Source organism: Engystomops pustulosus, chromosome 2 (assembly GCF_040894005.1).
Source record: "Engystomops pustulosus chromosome 2, aEngPut4.maternal, whole genome shotgun sequence".
Taxonomy (NCBI): Eukaryota; Metazoa; Chordata; class Amphibia; order Anura; family Leptodactylidae; genus Engystomops; species Engystomops pustulosus.
In genome coordinates, this window is record NC_092412.1 from 225,409,179 (window position 1) to 225,427,462 (window position 18,284).

Consider the following 18,284-nt stretch of genomic DNA (forward strand, 5'->3'; position numbering starts at 1 on the left):
CCAGTGTGAACATGCGCTAATACATGGAATAGCAGGGCATTGCCTTTATTAACCAATCAGATCACCTCTTCCATTTCCTCAGTTACAATGGGCTATATAGTAACTGTGATGTGATTGGCTGTCATGTGATGGCTCCACATCACATCACTGTATCAGCGCACACAGTAAAAGTTCACAAAGTTTGTGCATCCCCCTTGTGCCGCACGTAATAACGCGAGAACTTGGAGGCCCGGGCCGGTGAGGGGTGATCGGGGCCGCTTCCTCTCCGTGTGCTGTGTGTGCACGGAGCTCCCGGTGCCTGCACGGCGCCATCTTGCGCGGTCTCTGCCCGCCCAGAGGCGGAGGAGCCCCGGTCACACCGATGCGAGTGTCTGAGCCGCGGCCGCTCCTCCTCCTGTCCCCGCCCTCAGCACCCCGGGCCGGCCTTTGTTTCCGGTGCTCGCAGCGCCCTCTTGCTGCCCCTCCCCAGCTGGTTTTTGGGATCAGTACGAGGCCGTCCGGAGCGTCGGTGTGAACGAGGTAAATGCGCTTCTTACTGGTGACTTGTAGTCAGAGCTGCCGGGCGCCATGAGAGGGATGCGGGGGGCCCAGCACTGGCTGCTCCCAGGCCCGGCCATAGCCGGGGGAGAGCGCAGGCCTTGCCCTTCCTCTGGGGTAAACATGAGGCAGGGGAAGGGGACACTCCCCGGGGCCTCACATGGATGTGTCAGCACACAGCCAGATGTAGCAGAGCCGAGTGTGTCACACAGAGTTATGTGACAGATTCAGCTCTGCTTCATCCATGGTCCCCTCTGTCATGGTGGGGAGTCAGAGGTGCCCCCTGTGATCAGGACTTCATACTAAGCACCAAGTAAAGCTTATTTGTACCACTGACAGGAGAGCTGGCACCCTCTCCTATGACCAGATAAGACGGGCACCAGAAGTTTTTGTGGTCATGTTTGTTTGGTTGTGTGTCACCCAGGACATAAACATCTCCAGGCCATCTGTTGTACATCATTCGCCTTGGTGTCATGGGTACTGGGGCCTACAGAATTAGTTGGCATCTATATGGGCGCCGTATTATCAGGGTGATGTGTGTAAACCTGAGGGTTACATTGTATAAGGAGATACAATAAGTAATATTTGTATCCTGTTTGTTAAATTTTATACATTATACATAAGACTTGCTGTAAAAATGCTACTGAGGTGCCAGGAGGGTATAACGTGTATTGCATTAGGGCTCAGCTGCCCTGCAATGCCCTGAGGGCATAAAGTGGCTGTTATTAGGGTTCAGCTGCAATGCCAGGAGGGTAAAAAGTGCTTGAAAATGGGGCACAGCTGCCCTGAACCCCTGCATTGCCAGGATGGCATAACTTGCATGATATTGGGGCTCAGCTGCACTGCACCTCTTTACTGCCAGGAGGGTATGAAGTGCCTTATATTGGGGCTAAGTTGCCCTGCAATCTCAGGAGGCCGTTAAGTGTATGGTATTAGGGCTCAGGTGCTCTGTGCCCCTGCAATTCTAGGAGGGTATCAAGTGCATGATATTGAGGTTCTACTGCCCTGTATCCCTCACACGTTAGGAGGGTATGATCTAATATTAGGGTTATGGGGGTATAACATGCATGGTATTGGGGTTCAGTTTCCCACACCCCTGATATGCTAGAAGGATATGAATTGCTTATTTAAGGAGATACTATGAGGGTCTGATATGCATGATTGTTTTGGTTCAATTGCCCCAGACCCAAGAGATGCATGATAGTGGGACCAGCTACTGCGCACCCATGAGATAGGAAGGACTTGCGTGACATTGGGGGGCAACTGTTGCCACTTCCCTTATTTGTTTGGAGCATGTGAATTGTATGACATAGGACTCCTCTACCCCGCATCTCTGAGATACCAGGATGAGATGATTTGCATAACATTGGGGTTCATCTCCTTTGCACCCCTGAGACGCTAGGAGGATATGAATTGCACAATATTGGGGCTCATCTACCCCTGGAGGGTATGACTTGCATGACATTGGGATGCCACTGTCCCTGCTTTGCTTATTTGCTTGGATAGTATAAATTGAATGAGAATGGGGCTCAGATGCCAGAAGGGTTTGACTTGCATGACATTGGGGCTCAGCTTCTGGATCTGTGACGTGATGTGACGGCTCTTGTCTTGTTAATAAAGGCTTGGTGTTGGCGTTGACTTCTTGCCTTTGTGACGCCAGTCATTGCTTAGTAATGTGGTTGGCAGTGCCAAGGTTAACAGCTCTAATGAGCCCCAGCTAGGAATGTTTCCTGCTTCTCTTCTGCTTTCTATCTATTTCTGTGTTTGTATCTTGAGTGCTGCAGTGCTGCAGATCTCCACTATCCTCTCCTGACAAACACAGCCTGGATGTGTGTTTGTTACTGTAAATGTTATTGGAGGGAGGAGGGGAGGCCTGGGAAGGCAGCGGAAGGAGCTCAGAGGAAGGTTGGTGGCACCACATACTTACATTAAATAACAAAGAAAATCATTCTCATTGTCTTTATCCTTAGTTGCTTTGCAGCCCCACCTAACGCATGCATGAATCTTGTGCAGGGCTGACAGAAATACCATGGCTTCGCTGCCAGCAAGTGCCTGCTGTTTGCATTGTGGAGGTTTTGTCATGCTATATTGGTGGACTCAGTTTGCCGTCCACATGTCATGTCGCTGAGCGTTCTCATCTATTGTTGACAGATCAGCAGCGTTCTCAGCTCAGCCAACAACATCTGTAAACATCTCAGGTACAGTTGTATCTACTGTGGTTTAGACAATTCACTTACAACAGGGGAATCAGTAGGTTGCCCTCCTGATCGGTGGGGTATTTACAGCCAGGCTGCTTGCTGAGGGCAGGAGTTACACTTGTTTACTTGGTTGGTGACGTTTGCAGGGAGATGCTTGGGTCTGATTTTTCTCTGGTGACATCACCGCCTTTCGTAGGGTGGACAAAAACTTTATCTAGGCAGGTCACACTAAGGGCCCCCATGTGGTAATGCATTGTGTAATGATAACACCAAGAAAAACAAAAAAACTGACAATATCTCAGCTGCTGAAGTCACCTTCTTGTCGAATCTCAGATTCCTAAGAGTATTAGATTATGCTGCATTATTGACATACGTGTTATTTATCCCGGTGATGTATTCAGCAACACATAACGTCAATAAGACTTTCTATTGTTCTTTTGTGTGAACACTTTTCGTGCAGTATGATCATTTCTTTGTTACATTTTCTCAATGATATTTTGGTGACAACCAATTATGAAAGGGTATTATTTTATGAGTTAGAACAGGGACATAGGTGCCTCTAAATAGGGAGTCTCTTTCCAAAATTAAAAGCAAAGTACTATAAGCAACACAGATTTTACATCCCAGAAGCTTTAAGTTACACTGATGCCAATATGTCATAAATAAAGGAGCGCTATTCATTTTGCCTGGGTCATTGAGCCACAGAATTATAATTCTTATTATATACATATACCTTCAGAATGACTGATAATAGACCACTGACATGTGTGTCTCATCTCCTGCAGTCCGGACCTGGCTTTGTTACACCCTTGAATCCGTACAGTTTGATTAAAAAAAAAAAGTTGCTTTTAAAAATACTTAAACATGATCTTTAGCGACTCTGGGGGCATCACTAGAGCCTTTTTGGGCTCGGCCCTGTTTTAATTTATTCAGCCCCTACTCATCCCGCCCCTACTCATCCCACCCCTACTCCAGGCAGACGGCCGATGATGTTACCCGGCTCCCACACATCTCACACATGAGCGGCAGATAGTATCTTTCTTTCTTGTCAACAGAATTTGACAAGATTTGTCAACGAACTAAAGTTTGTCAGGGGAAGGCCTGGAACTATTTTTCATAAGGTCATACATGACGTCACCCGGAGGTTGCCCCTTGACCTTTCATCTAATGTTTATAGCTATCCTGGGATATAAAGACATAAAGAAACAAGTCATAAATGTTGGGATTTCAATGAAGAATGTTTGGGGTTATAGTGGAGTGGACCTGGGGTTCTGTTTGGGTTGCCAGATCCGGACACCTTGCCAGATTGGCTATCATGGTAGTTGCTAGGGGCATCAATCTGCCACCAATCCAACAATATGAATGGGAAGGTCAGGACTGCTATTTGGGATCTTTGATTGCACGATCTCCATTCTCTTCATACAACACGTAAAGGTGGTGATCAGCCACCTCTGTTTTACCTTACATATTGGCTGATGTATGTTATAAAGTGGAATTGTCAGTGATGTACTGGAATGTTAGCAGCTGATCCTATGGATAATGTGTGGTCCTAGAAAAGCAAGGAACAAGTGAGTAGAAACTAATGCAGTCCTTCATTATGCCTTATCCTCTATTAAGTAGAAACAAGAATTGGTGAAGAAATCACAGCTTGAGATCAGATTGTATATTCTTATGAATGTAGTGTAATATGGGCAATATGTATGATCATATGTAGTGAGCATATGACACCATATGTCTGCTCGTCTTTGCTCTTATGTCTGGCAATGTTCAACTTCTAAACATACATTGACGTTTCGTAAATTCCTATTGAAGAATTTTTGCTAGGGGAGTAGGACATGTCGTCCTAACTGGCTCCAGTATTCTGTAGTGCTTTAGTTCTTAGGCCCCTTTTTCATGAACATTTTAATATGACTGTGTGCTACCCATAACGTACCCTTTCAGTATGGGTAGCACACAGCGACATTCACTTTAATGGGCGATACTGCCATCCATTTGAATGGCCTTATTGCCTATTGTACTGGAAAAAGGGCACGCCCAATTTTTTTGCGGTATGTACGGCTTCGTATGGAGGGGGGAGCCGGCAGGCGCCTATTCGTGGGTCCCAGCTTATGTTCGTCTGAAAGGATCCCTCAGCAGTAGATTCAGAATATTCTGGACACACAATTGAACAGCTTTTCTCATGTACACCAGGAAAACACCTGGATAGACAGGTCGGATGAAAAATAAACACTTTTCTATATAATATCTTTGGAAATCTTTTGATCGCTGAGACTAGTTGGCCACAGCCATCACAGGATCCGCAGTAAGGACTATCCCCTCTGTATGTTTTTATTTCTAACCTACGGGCATCTGGCTGCTGTGATGGCCAAAGTTGATGGAAAACATGGTACATCGCCCTGTCACCATCTCATAGCCAACTACAGAATCTGTAGACAATTGTTGCTTTCTCTAATAGAGTGAACCCCTCTGATGATGTCCTTATGATCTAATATAGACAAGCGTGGTCTTATATTATCTGGAGTAAAAAAATTAATTAGATTAGTATAATGTCCCAAGCACATGACCATACCTGGGCATAGCATACAAGGGCGTACCCTGAGCCAAGCAGGAGGTGGGCTGAGCGCTTATCACCCTTCCCTTCTCCATAGGAAGCTGAGGGGCTGCAGCATAAAAAGGAGCAAAATATAAGACATGTCCTATATTTTAGGGTTCGGCCGCCTTGTTTGGTCTACAGCTCACGACCAGGTGCTGTAGACCTCTATGGGGGCCGTGATATGATTGCAACTTGTGCACATGTACCATCTGCCCCCATATGGTCGGGTGCATGAGGCCTTACTGATATTGCAATTTGAGTCTTTTGCAGTTAAAGAATCATCCAGGATTTCAAAATAAATTAAAATAAACCTTCATTGTTGGATTTTAAGGGGCCACAATTCTCTGGTGTGTATTTTATCCTCATTTTTTACACTGATCCTTCTGCTTGCATATTTTGCAATGGTGTAGAGTATTGCAGTCCCAAGATCTTGTATTTATGTCTTCTGCATTTACTCAGGAACATTTGTGGAATCTCCTGTAATTGTGACATTGAGCTCTAAAGAATAAGATAAATATAAATATGTCTTCTTCAATTCTTGATAAATTGAAGAAGACATGGGATGGTTCCAGGAGTTGGTTTATCCCAATTCTGCCACAGCAAAAAAAAAAAAGAAAAACCCTCAATAGTTTAGTATTTGCATTTTGTCTGTAATGGCCGCGGGCATATCAATTCTTAAAGGGTTGGCGACTATAAAGCTATATCTGACTACCCTGTACAGAATACATGGAGACGTCAAGTGAATCAGAACCGTCATTCTTGCCATGATTGGGGTGATAGCAGTGGTCACCAGAACCAGTTGACCCTCAAAACAGCAGGTTATCCAATATCCTGTGGGACAACCCTTTCAGATATAAAAAAAAAAAAACAAAAACCTTTCTTGGGTCTGGGGTTTCGTTGTTTCCCCTGCTCTTCTTGTGTTGAGGGTGAAAGCTGGCGCTCTACATTGAATAGTAATTGTAGACACGACCGCAGCGGAGCATTGTCTGAGAACTTACAATGGGCTGACATCACGAGGGCTTCCCCAATTAATACAATTATCCCTGCCTTATTTTTACATTTCTCGCTGCTGTAGTCATAATAAGAGGCGTTTAGTTTCATAAATTATTCATGTATTTTACACTCGTAGCTTACCTGTCTTATTACACAGAGTGCTATCAATATTGCACCCAGCACCCCTGTCTGAACTGCAAGGAATTGTCCATTTCATTGTTTACCGGGTACTGCGCCACACATTTGACAGGCGTTGTGTCAGATATTGTAGGGTCTTAGCTGCAGTTCGTGGAGCCAGCCGCTAAACACAGAATGGAGCTGGACTTCTGACAGTGTTATTACTGTGTACTGTGATTTGCCAAATCCCTGATACCATCACATATCCTATTGTAAGGTCATTATCCTGCAAATCCCCTTTAAGTAAAGGCTCACACAGATGGCCCTTTCTACGCCTATATGCCATCGGTTATCAAGCATATTTTGGTTTGCAGTGAACGGAGGTATGCTTTAAAAAAAAAAAATGTTCTCATGTAGATGATACCACTTAAGGCGCAAAAAGTCTATGGTACCCGGCCAGGGGTGCACACTGAGGCTGACCGGGCGGCTTTCAATGGTGATGGAAGGGGTGAGGAGCTCTCACTCCACCTTCCTTCCCCCTTCTTTCTCCACACAGCCATGTGCTATGCAGTGCTCCTGGCGAGCACAAGGCTATATGAATAAGGCCTCATTTTTTTCAAATCCAAAGTTATATCCTTTTTGTGGATGTGAAAAATATTTGGATATGCCACAAATACCAGAGTTGGGACAACCCCTTTAAATGCTTGTGCTACGCCTGTTTCAGCATGGTGCTGCACTGTTACGTAGTCTGTAGTCACAGTGTAAATACTATTGGAGGAGATGTCATTGCGGAACAGGAAGTTTTAGAAAGTTACATTTTTTTTCAAACCTTGTTTTTACAAAAGGGATTTTCCCCTTTTCTACAGGATGGTGGATGGATGTGTCTGATTCCAGAGGAGATGAATTAGCCAGAAGCAGGCAGCTCCAGGAATAGATAAGATTTTTTTTCTTCAAAAAGAAGGCATAGGGGGGCATCTATCACTCCTATTGTTTTCTTTTCGTTTTTTGTGCAACTTTTTGTGAGACTTTTCGCAGTTTGAGACTTTTTAGATGCAGAATCAAGCACCGTACCAAAGTTAGTTGCTTCAAAGATTTAATGCAGGTGCCATATTTATCTTTGTAGCTCAGATGTTTGTTCAACATGTGAGACTTTTGGGCACTGAAATTGTCCCATTCTCGCACCTAAGTCCCAAAAACGAGCATGCAAGACCCAGACTTACTTTTGGGAGCTACTGTTTGGGGCAAAAAAGTCACACCAGAAAAAGTTTCAAAAGTGGCAACCCATCACATGTATCACAAAGGGGAAAAACTTAAGATACAGTGCAATGATTAAGTAGGACAACTTCAGGAAACTGAAAAAATGGGGCAACGCAAAAACATTTTTTTGCTCAGAAAAATGGATTGGGCTTTAGGTTCAGGGGATGTCCTATTAGGGGCTAGTTAAAAAAAATGAAACATTTACTTACCTCTGCGTTCCCTCCCGCATCACTTTGGTCTGTGCCCCAGGTAAAAAAAACCCCAAGTGTACGGAAGCCCATCCATCCCTATTCCCAGCGCTGTATCATGCGGGACGGATGGGCATGGCCGGTCTAGAAGCTGAACGCAGCGTGGCTTCCGTGTCCCCTTTTGTATAATATGTTGGTGGATGAAGCTACTCACTACTGTTGTGTTATGTACTTTGTGCGGGCAAGCCCCCTCCGCGCCAATCCCATCAGGAATATCCTGAGATTGGGATGTGGTGACCTGTCCTCTCCAGATTTTTCCAGTGTATTTCGGCCCCTCTATCACACGTGCATCATGTTGGTATCTGCTTTGGGTCATCCCGATGTCCTAATTCTGTTACAAACCAAAAGTTGGACAAATATAGAAAGATTCCCCAGTGTTAAGTGTTGTTATTGTGTAGGCGTTGTGTAAAGCGTTGGAGATATCTTCAGGCAACAATGCAGTTCTATGTTTTGTATAGGATGAGGATTTTCTACAATAGTCCAGGTGCAGTTTAAAGGTGAAATAAATCCCCTTTAACGGTATAGTGGTTACAATTATGTATTTATTGTTTCCCATCTTCCTTTACTGTGTCAAGTCTTTGTCTTGAGGTGTCTGAAAACATGTTTATCTTGTAATATAAGCTGTGACCTGTTCACCTTTTTCTCGATTTGTGGTGATTTCAGGAATATTAACACTGTTGTTGAGGTTTTCCCCCCCCTTCCCTGTATTTTATACTTGTAGATGAGGTTATTTGTGTTGCTACCAGTGACCTAGTCTGCTCCCTCTGCCTAAAGGCTTATAAAATACATTACTATAAAGTCATACTGTATATAGAGGCAGCTTTTATGCTGTGACTTTTACCCAGTGCATAAATATGGGGCAGATATATATGACTATTGAAAGTGAAATCCTATAGAAACTCAGTTGAAGTCGTCATTGCATGTTCCTCTCAACCTCCTGGACCAAAATAGTACAGTTCGAAAAAGCTGTTTTCCGGTCACCAGGTTTTACACCAAAAAACTACCACCCCATCCACCCAAACAACCCTCCCCCTCCCCGGTAAAGTATGAAATGTCCTTTTCTATAATTCCATCTTTTATGTGAAATCTCATCTGTTTACCTACAAGAAATCTCATCCAAAGTGATATTCCAATCAGCAGAGAAGAGTAACATTTGCCTGCGGTGAGTCACTTTTAGAGGCTAAAGGTGGAGCATAATTTCCGATGCCCCTATTGTTCATCCTGTAGTTAAAGACAAAGTTGGAAATGTGAGCTGCTCATAAAAAGATGATTTGTATCTTTAATCTGATACATAAAGCAGGTGCTATAGAACCCGAGAGGGTAAAGTGACTCTCCGACCCTTATGACTCTTCTTAGCTCTTTTACATATGAATTTGGAGGAGAATTTTATCAAAGTCATCTCCCTCCCTACCTAAGGAGGCTAACTACAATACCTAGTACTTGGTGTTGCATCTCACCACATCTAGTACAAAGTATTCAAAGACAAATCATATTACTGTTTGCCGGGAATGGTAAGAGACTCGTTCTGAAAGGGGGTTTCTATAATGAGACTTCCTCCTTAACCTTCATGACTGAGGGTCATTGGTACCTAAATGTCCAGGTCAATCTTTGCAGGTCTGTTCTGCTTTTATTTAAATAGCAATATCTTTGGTGCCACTTTAGAGAGAACCTGTCATCCCCGAAAAAAAATACCCCCACCACATTAGTTCCCCCTAATCATGTCCCCAGCCCCTTTTATATTTATTGAATTTTTATTAAAAAGTGTGTGTGGATACTTGGTTTTAACGCCCTCCACGCCCCTGTCAGTCAGGGACCTGTAAAAATCGCCAGCAGCAGCGCATCTTTTTCAATGTATATGCGATGGGGCGCGCTGACAACAGCCGCAGAGGGGCTTATTCACAGCGCTGGTTGAATGTTCGTCCGGCACTGTGAATAAGCCCCTCTGCGGCAGCTGTCAGCGCGCCGCATGCGTTGCTGCCGGCGATTCTTACAAGCCCTATAGTCTGTAGTATAAACAAATCTACAAATTCTAGAGGGAGGAGCTGCTGCTCAGAGAGGAGGAGATCTTGATACAGAGTGCTCTATGTATGAAGCAGAGCTGGATGTGTTCAGGACTGTGGATAGAGATATCTCCGGTACAGAATAGTGAGGTACTAGATCTCCCCTGTTCCCCGATCAGTCCCTCCATCCCAGTCTGTGATTATACAGAGCCTTATCCGCAACATCTACTGCTCCTGTCCCCCATCTTGTCACCGGCAGTATCCGTTCTGTGCAGATAAGCTCACACAGAACAGGCTATGCACTTCATATAACTTGTTTACTTGGATTCAGAGGTCGCACTAACATTTTTCCAGAAGGGTAATAATACTCCTCTCTCAATTTTTGAGGAGTATTTTTAACCCAGGAGGAGTACGAAATTTTCACTAATAAATGTATAACTCCTGGCGTATATATAGTGTTATAAGACGTCTATTAATACAAGGAAAAAGTTACAGCTCCTGTTTTCTGTGCTTAAAAGGGTTTTCCCACAAATTGAAGTTAGGCCCTATACAAGGGATAGGGTCTAATTTGAATTCTTGGGAAAACCCCTTTAAGGGGCATTCACGCCTTTTTTGTGCGTTTTTGACGCATCCAAAGGCTTCACATGTTTAAGTAACATTGCGTTTTAGCAAATGCAAGAGAAACAGAATGCTACATAAACATGTGATCAAGGTTGAAGCCTTTGGAATGCGTCAAAAACTAATCAAAAAACGCAACGCATCGTGTGAACGCACCAAAACGCATCAATAGCAATTACATTGCTGTCAACATTGTGTTAACAAAACACATGCATCAATACAATTTTATTGCATGCCTTTTGTAAACAAAATGTTGACAGCAATGTAATTAGGAAAATCTCGTCTCAGCTGTTATGCGTTTGAAAACGTAGGTAATAACCTCACCCTTAGGCTGCATTCACATTACTGTATGGGGGGCGTATATACAGCCGACGTATATGCCGCTGATATACGTCCCCCATACACTTCTATGGGCTCGCGGCGCCCTAAGGGAGCGGTACGGTGCGGCACACGTTTGGCACCGTACCGCTCCGTAGCCCGGGAAAAGATAGGACATGTCCTATCTTTTCCCGTATTACGGCGCCGCGGCCATACATCGCTATGGAGAGGGGCGGGGGTGAGCTGTGCTCACCTCCTCCTCTCCCCGCGCTGCCGTGTGCCCGCCATGCTAGACAAAGTCGCGCCCACCGGGGCGTGCCTTGGCCTGATCGCATCGGCGTTTCTATGGAAACGTCTGCGATCGGGAACAAGCCGCCGGTGTTTTGCGCTTTGTCTGCATTTGCAAGCGCAGACAAAGCGCTACCTGTGGCACCAGCCTTAGGCCACATGCACACAACCATGTGGGGGACGAATGTACAACCGCAAGCTTTTGACTGTACATATGTCCCCAAAAGATGGCCGCATGGAGTGATACCGCTCCGTACACGGAAAAATGTCCCCGTGTTGCGGCCAGTACCCAATGTATTAAAATTGTATTTCAATGCCTGCACGGCTGGACTATTTAATTAATAAAATTATTTAATAAATTTGCTGCGGCTTGGGAACTTTTTTTTTTTCTTAAAGGGGCACATTTAGGGAGGAACACATAATATATGTGTTCCCTGCTTTTCTTTTATATAGATCACAGATAAAAGTGATCTACTGGTAACAGTCCATTGGATCACTGTCATCAGTGATCTGTATACAGAGACATGCAGAGAGGATGCACAGCACCTTCCCTGCAGCCTCTCGCTGTATACAGGGGCTGCTGTGACAGGAGACTGATAATAATCGGGCCCCTGTCACAGTACACAATCGGGCTGTCACATAGACAGCACGATCCTGTTTCTGGCTGTGTGCACGATCGCACACAGATCAGGAGCACAGCCCCGACAACAGATGCCCCGCCCCCTCCCCTCGCTCGGCTCCTCCATCTCTCAGCGCCCCGCGGGAGAGGCTCGGATGTTGAGCAGGAAGTCCCTCCCTGTCCTGCCTCCAGCCAATCAGCGCTGCGATCCTGCAGCCGGCGCCGTCACCGCTTGGAAGCGGCTGCTCATAGGAAAATCACCAAGCGTATTAATACGCTTGGTGATTTTTTTGGGGGGAGAAAATCAGCCTCTAAACGCGTCTATGACACATGTAGAGGCGTTATCGCAACCTCTGCTTGGATTTCTACAACTTATTACATGTCCCCTGCTCCTCCAGGTGATGGAAGCTGTCAGGCTGGTCACCACATACATCCTGAATGTGCCCTCTGCAGTGTACACTGGATTTACTTGTGTAAAACTAAATGGATTTTCTGCTAAATTACTTTGAGAGAGAACACAAGGCATCATGGGATCTTTGGGCAAGCTAACTGGCCTCAGCCTGAGGGCAAAGACTGAATATCAATATATCATTATATATCATGTATACAGTATCATTTATCAGTACCATATACAGTATCAGTATCACTATTTTCCCGGTTCAGAGGTATACAGTGCATGTACCTTTGCAAAGTGTCTTCTGCAGCTTAGTTTGCTTTCTGCCTTTAACTTACCAGTTGGAAGGGAACTCACTTCATGGTTATGTATCCTGAACTGTGGCACCTGGAAGCAGATTTCTGGTGTCCTATTAAAGAGGGAAATCTGCCCTTTACTATCACACAGAACCAGAGATATCCCCTGTTAAATTACACTTGGGAATTCAAAGTTTTATTTAGTTCTTACAGCAAATTTAACGGTGAATATCCTCAGTTTACTATTAAAGTTGAGATTACCCCCTTTAATAGACACTGGAATTGTGGTGTTAGGTGCCACGGACCAGAAAATAAAACCGTTTGAAGTTGTTGGTTGTGTGTGCTAATAGCACGTATACAGCAGTATGGCAGTCGTGAAGGGGTTGAAACCCTTTCATTGAAATCTACAATACATTTTCACAATGGTTGCAAATTTTTCAGCAAAAAGTACCCTTCCTCTACTTTTCTGGCTTTAGAAAAAGATTAGAAGGCGTGGCTTAAAACTTGCAATTTTTCTTTCACTTTCTAAAAAAAAATTGCAAGTAAACAGACTGACGCCACATTTCATACCCTCTACTATGACTCAAACAAGCCCAAAACTGGAAAAAAAAATTATGAGCTAAAAGATAAATGACCCTCCTCATTTCTCTCTCAATAGCAATAACAGGTTTAGTTTTGCTTCATTCTGAAATGTAACTATTAGTGATTTTGGACATATTTATGCAAACATTTGTCATGTATTATTTTGTTATGTCGGATGCCCCGTAGACTTAGACTAGAAAAACTGCATCTGTCAGCGTTATCAGTAACAATGTCTATCTGTAAGCTGTTGCTGTGGAGCATCTAACAGAATTGTAAATGTCCTGCAGCAAATCTCAAACAATAAAAAAGGATGTTTCAGTTGAATTTCTTTAGCGTTATTTGCATACTCGGCTCTAAATTTGATAACGGTGCAACCTGGATTATTCTGCTATTCGCACCCATGTACCGCCTAAACAGCTGCTCCATTTATGGACTTTGCAAGATCTCTGAAGTTGTTTAAAGGGGTTATCCAAGTTTAGGAAATAACCTATGGCCATGCTGGGGCAGACTATTTAAAAAAATAAATTAAAAAAAATGTGTATTTACCGTGGTCTGTCTGATCTGTGCCCCTGATTGTTTACAGAAGCGCACATGGATGGCGGGCCACCCCCATCTGTCCCTATATTTTAGGGCGCTGGGAGATGGTGTTGTATGGGAGCTTCAGGCCAGCCTGATGCTCCCTGTGCGCCACTGTAAACAGACCGGGCCACAGATCAGATGGACCATGGTGCGGGACAGCCTGCCCAAAGTTATTTCTTAAACTTGGATATCCCCTTTAAATAATTCAGAGTTCTTGCAAAGTCCATAAATGGAGCGGCTTTTTAGGTGGCACATGGGTGCAAAAAGCAGAATAATCCAGGTTGCACCGTTCTCAACTGTCCTAAGGCTAGGTGTATTCGGTGACCAAAAATATTAGATCTACAGCCCATGCGAGCTCGGCATATGGGCTAACCATAGAAAATACAGGACATAAAGTTCACAAATCTTACACAATAAAGCTCATTTTAACCCCCTTATTTTACTTTGTTCTATTGTTGTTTTAGCTCCTATCACTCAGTGACTCTCTAAGCAGATCTTTTCATGATTCCTCTGTGCTATGAGATGCTGACAATGTGCTTACATTATCAGGGAACAGGGTTTAGCTACACTTTTATTTGGCTTCCGCACGTTCTACTGGTATCTGACGCATAGATAAAGAGAAATGAGACCGATCAGAGATGAGCGATCCGTGAGAAGCATATTACGCTGTCTTGGCTATAACACACAGAATGCCTCCCTCCCTTGGATAAAGATCTGTAGCTTGTAGAGTAAACTCTGAAAGCTTCTTCTTGCTGGCAGGAAGTGCCTGTGTCTGAGCTGGTCTTGTAATAAAGGGGAGACGGGCAGGATGCAGAGAGCACTGCAGTGTGCAGACAGGGGAAGCTATTCATGAGGAGAATCTGCCCTGCCTACCATAGTCAAGATTTATGGTCAGATCCCGGGGCAATTGAAATTGTGTACAGCACAACTGATAGAGACAGGTTGCACTTATATCTGAAATGCTGTGTTTTTGTTAATAACAGTAAATTAGAGAATGTGTTATTTTGTTATCCTGACTATATTTAAGAACCTTTTCTTTGTGGGAATACTCCTTTAATTGGCAAACTCTACGTAAGGAGAACTCTTACTCCCTGCCATGTGTATGAGCTTTTAAAAATACATGGTGACTTGTTCTACAAAGGGCTGCATATGTCAGAGGTGCTCTGATGTATTATCTAGCTTCACTATTTGACTCTTCTCAGCTTGAAATTGAATTCACTTTTCCGCTTAACTCCTAATGTATCCCAGCCCTAGTCAGGTGCCTTGTCCTGAGATGATCGTTATGATCCACTTCTCATTTAATTGAATATTTTACCGTCCCTCTCATGAGAAGATGCATATACTATACATATTTTCTCGTACTCCCTTTTGCCCCTTGGTGGGGTATGATGCATTGGTGTTGGAGCATTGTAGTACAGTGTCACTTTAGTTGTTACTTTCCTCATTGTCCTTCTATCAAGCAGTAGCTTGTGTGTGAAATGACCATGACAGGTCTAGCCTGTTCTTTGTGTAAGCGAAAAATGGGCTATTGCCTCAATAAACACAGGGTGGTGTAGGGGGCAGATAAGGGACTGTAGCCTTTAGGGGCCAGTATGATAAATTTATTGGTCAGCAATAAGAACTGATCTCCAATGAACAGCCCAAAAAGTTAGTTTCCAGTAGAAAATTATTTCGGTTTTCTGCTTAACAAAAACCCAGAAATCCAGTGGGCAGTCTTTTTTTCTGGCAATAAGGATAAGAAAAAAGTTTTATATTTCCAGTTCTCCCTGAAATAATGGATTTTTACAGTCCTGTCAGTAGAATCGGTCACAAACTTGATGACAACTATCTTAATCCTGCTTCCCCCCAGCAGGTACTAGTCCACACCTCCCCATACTCCTGACATTGTGGCCAGATGATATCTGTGCACATATGTTTTGGGTTCTCTTCACATTTTGTTCCATGTGACCTTTTTTGTTTTCATCTGAGACAAAAGTGATTCGGGTCACGTGTGATTTCTTAATTTTCTTGTGTTTTTATGGCGTATAAAGTTCTGCGCGGAGTCGTGTTGTGCTCGTGTGCAGCATCATGTCTGCTGCGGCCTGTGAAACGTGTTAAGGCCAGTGGTATAACCTTAGCTGAACTCATTAGTCATTCTCCCAGTGTTTTATCAGATTCCCTGTCAGCCAGGAGTTGTCATCCCCCTTGTAACTTAATACACTGTGATTTTAAAAAAGGAAAATGTTATGTTTTTCCTTGTTGGACATGTTGCGCTGTCCAACAAGGTCGCCCACAATAAGTTTTTGTTTTTCAGTGAGACTGAAGACTCGCCATGATCTTCTTCCGTTACATGTATGTGCTGTAGGTGAAGTAGACTAACACATTAAAGGGGTTTATCTTTCAATCAAGTTAGGCCCTATCCACCGGGCCTAACCTGCTGACTGGTGATCACGAGAAGGTGGTGACGGATTGGGTCCCAGGTACCTCACAGACCCCTCGTCGCTCCCCAAGTGTAATGGAGTAGACGGCCGCGCATGACTGTTCTGCTCCATTCATCTCTATGGAGCTGACTGAGATTACAGAGTGCGGTGCTTGGTCATGCGCGGCCATCTGCTCGACTTATTTCCAAGAGAAACAAGATGTCAGGAGGAGATAACTGTGATCCCATCGGACCCCTCCTTCTCGTGATATGTGGGACCCCACCAATCAGTAAGTTGGAGAATGGTCTCTTTCATGTAGGATATACACTCACCGGCCACTTTATTAGGTACACTTGTCCAACTGCTCGTTAACACTTAATTTCTAATCAGCCAATCACATGGCGGCAACTCAGTGCATGTAGACATGGTCAAGATAATCTCCTGCAGTTCAAACCGAGCATCAGTATGGGGGAAGAAAGGTGATTTGATGCCTTTGAACGTGGCATGGTTGTTGGTGCCAGAAGGGCTGGTCTGAGTATTTCAGAAACTGCTGATCTACTGGGATTTTCACGCACAACCATCTCTAGGGTTTACAGAGAATGGTCCGAAAAAGAAAAAACATCCAGTGAGCGGCAGTTCTGTGGGCGGAAATGCCTTGTTGATGCCAGAGGAGAATGGGCAGACTGGTTCGAGCTGATAGAGAGGCAACAGTGACTCAAATCGCCACCCGTTACAACCAAGGTAGGCAGAAGAGCATCTCTGAACGCACAGTACGTCGAACTTTGAGGCAGATGGGCTACAGCAGCAGAAGACCACACCGGGTGCCACTCCATTCAGCTAAGAACAGGAAACTGAGGCTACAATTTGCACAAGCTCATCGAAATTGGACAGTAGAAGATTGGAAAAACGTTGCCTGGTCTGATGAGTCTCGATTTCTGCTGCGACATTCGGATGGTAGGGTCAGAATTTGGCGTCAACAACATGAAAGCATGGATCCATCCTGCCTTGTATCAACGGTTCAGGCTGGTGGTGGTGGTGTCATGGTGTGGGGAATATTTTCTTGGCACTCTTTGGGCCCCTTGGTACTAGTTGAGCATCATTGCAACGCCACAGCCTACCTGAGTATTGCTGCTGACCATGTCCATCCCTTTATGACCACAATGTACCCAACATCTGATGGCTACTTTCAGCAGGATAATGCGCCATGTCATAAAGCTGGAATCATCTCAGACTGGTTTCTTGAACATGACAATGAGGTCACTATACTCACATGGCCTCCACTGTCACCAGATCTCAATCCAATAGAGCATCTTTGGGATGTGGTGGAACGGGAGATTCGCATCATGGATGTGCAGCCGACAAATCTGCGGCAACTGTGTGATGCCATCATGTCAATATGGACCAAAATCTCTGAGGAGCTTCCAGCACCTTGTTGAATCTATGCCACGAAGAATTGAGGCAGTTCTGAAGGCAAAAGGGGGTCCAACCCGTTACTAGCATGGTGTACCTAATAAAGTGGCCGGTGAGTGTATATGGATATCACAATTAAGACTTTATACTGTAGATCTATGGAATGGCACTGCTTGATATTCATAATAGGGCACCCAAATGTATGCCTCTGCTGTACCTCGATATGCCTCAAAATAATGTTCCTGTTGAATTCTGTAAGGGTGGATAGCTGTGACTGTGCAGGGTGGATAGCTGTGATATCCCATGGGGCATCTTACAAAAGTGCACATTGTGCTTTAGCTGCAGGGGCCTTAGGAGAATGATCACATTGGTTATATGACATATATCAGACTCCATGCAGCATAACATTCTGTAAATGAATCTGATTGCAGATGTGTAGGAAGGTTATAACCAAAGCTGCTTATTTTTACCAACCTATAAGCTGTGGGAAGGGAAGAAGTGGCTGTAGTTCTGCGAGCAGCTAATTACATAGGAGCCGATCACTGATTCAGTTGTTGTGGTGATGACTTTGAGGAGACCATGTAGACAGTCTTCTTGCTATCCTGCCCATGTAAATCACTTGCAAACCACAACATCAGATCATCTCTCATATTGAAACTATATTTAGGTCCCACGTATAACAGCCTTAGCAAAGGGACACCCGGCATGTGCTCCTTCACCATCCCCTAATATATAGTAAGACCTCGCCCATTTTATACAACACATGTGCAGGTTTTCATACATGTTCATAAAAGTTTTATTAAGATGGGTGAGACTGTAACTATAGATGCTCTGCCTA

The 18,284-nt window shown here is 44.3% G+C and overlaps 1 protein-coding gene across 2 annotated transcripts in view; it reads left to right on the forward strand.

The window, feature by feature from the left end:
* Positions 1 to 212: 212 nt before the first annotated feature.
* TAOK1 (TAO kinase 1) overlaps positions 213 to 18,284 on the forward strand; it is a 60,634-nt gene continuing 42,562 nt past the window's right edge. Inside the window, exon 1 of one of the 2 annotated variants that reach the window (XM_072138324.1) lies at positions 213 to 519. The gene's annotated coding sequence lies outside the window, so the exon portion shown is untranslated. Of the gene's footprint in view, positions 520 to 2,422; positions 2,443 to 18,284 lie in introns of those variants that run through there. The other variant, XM_072138325.1, reaches the window with a different exon arrangement.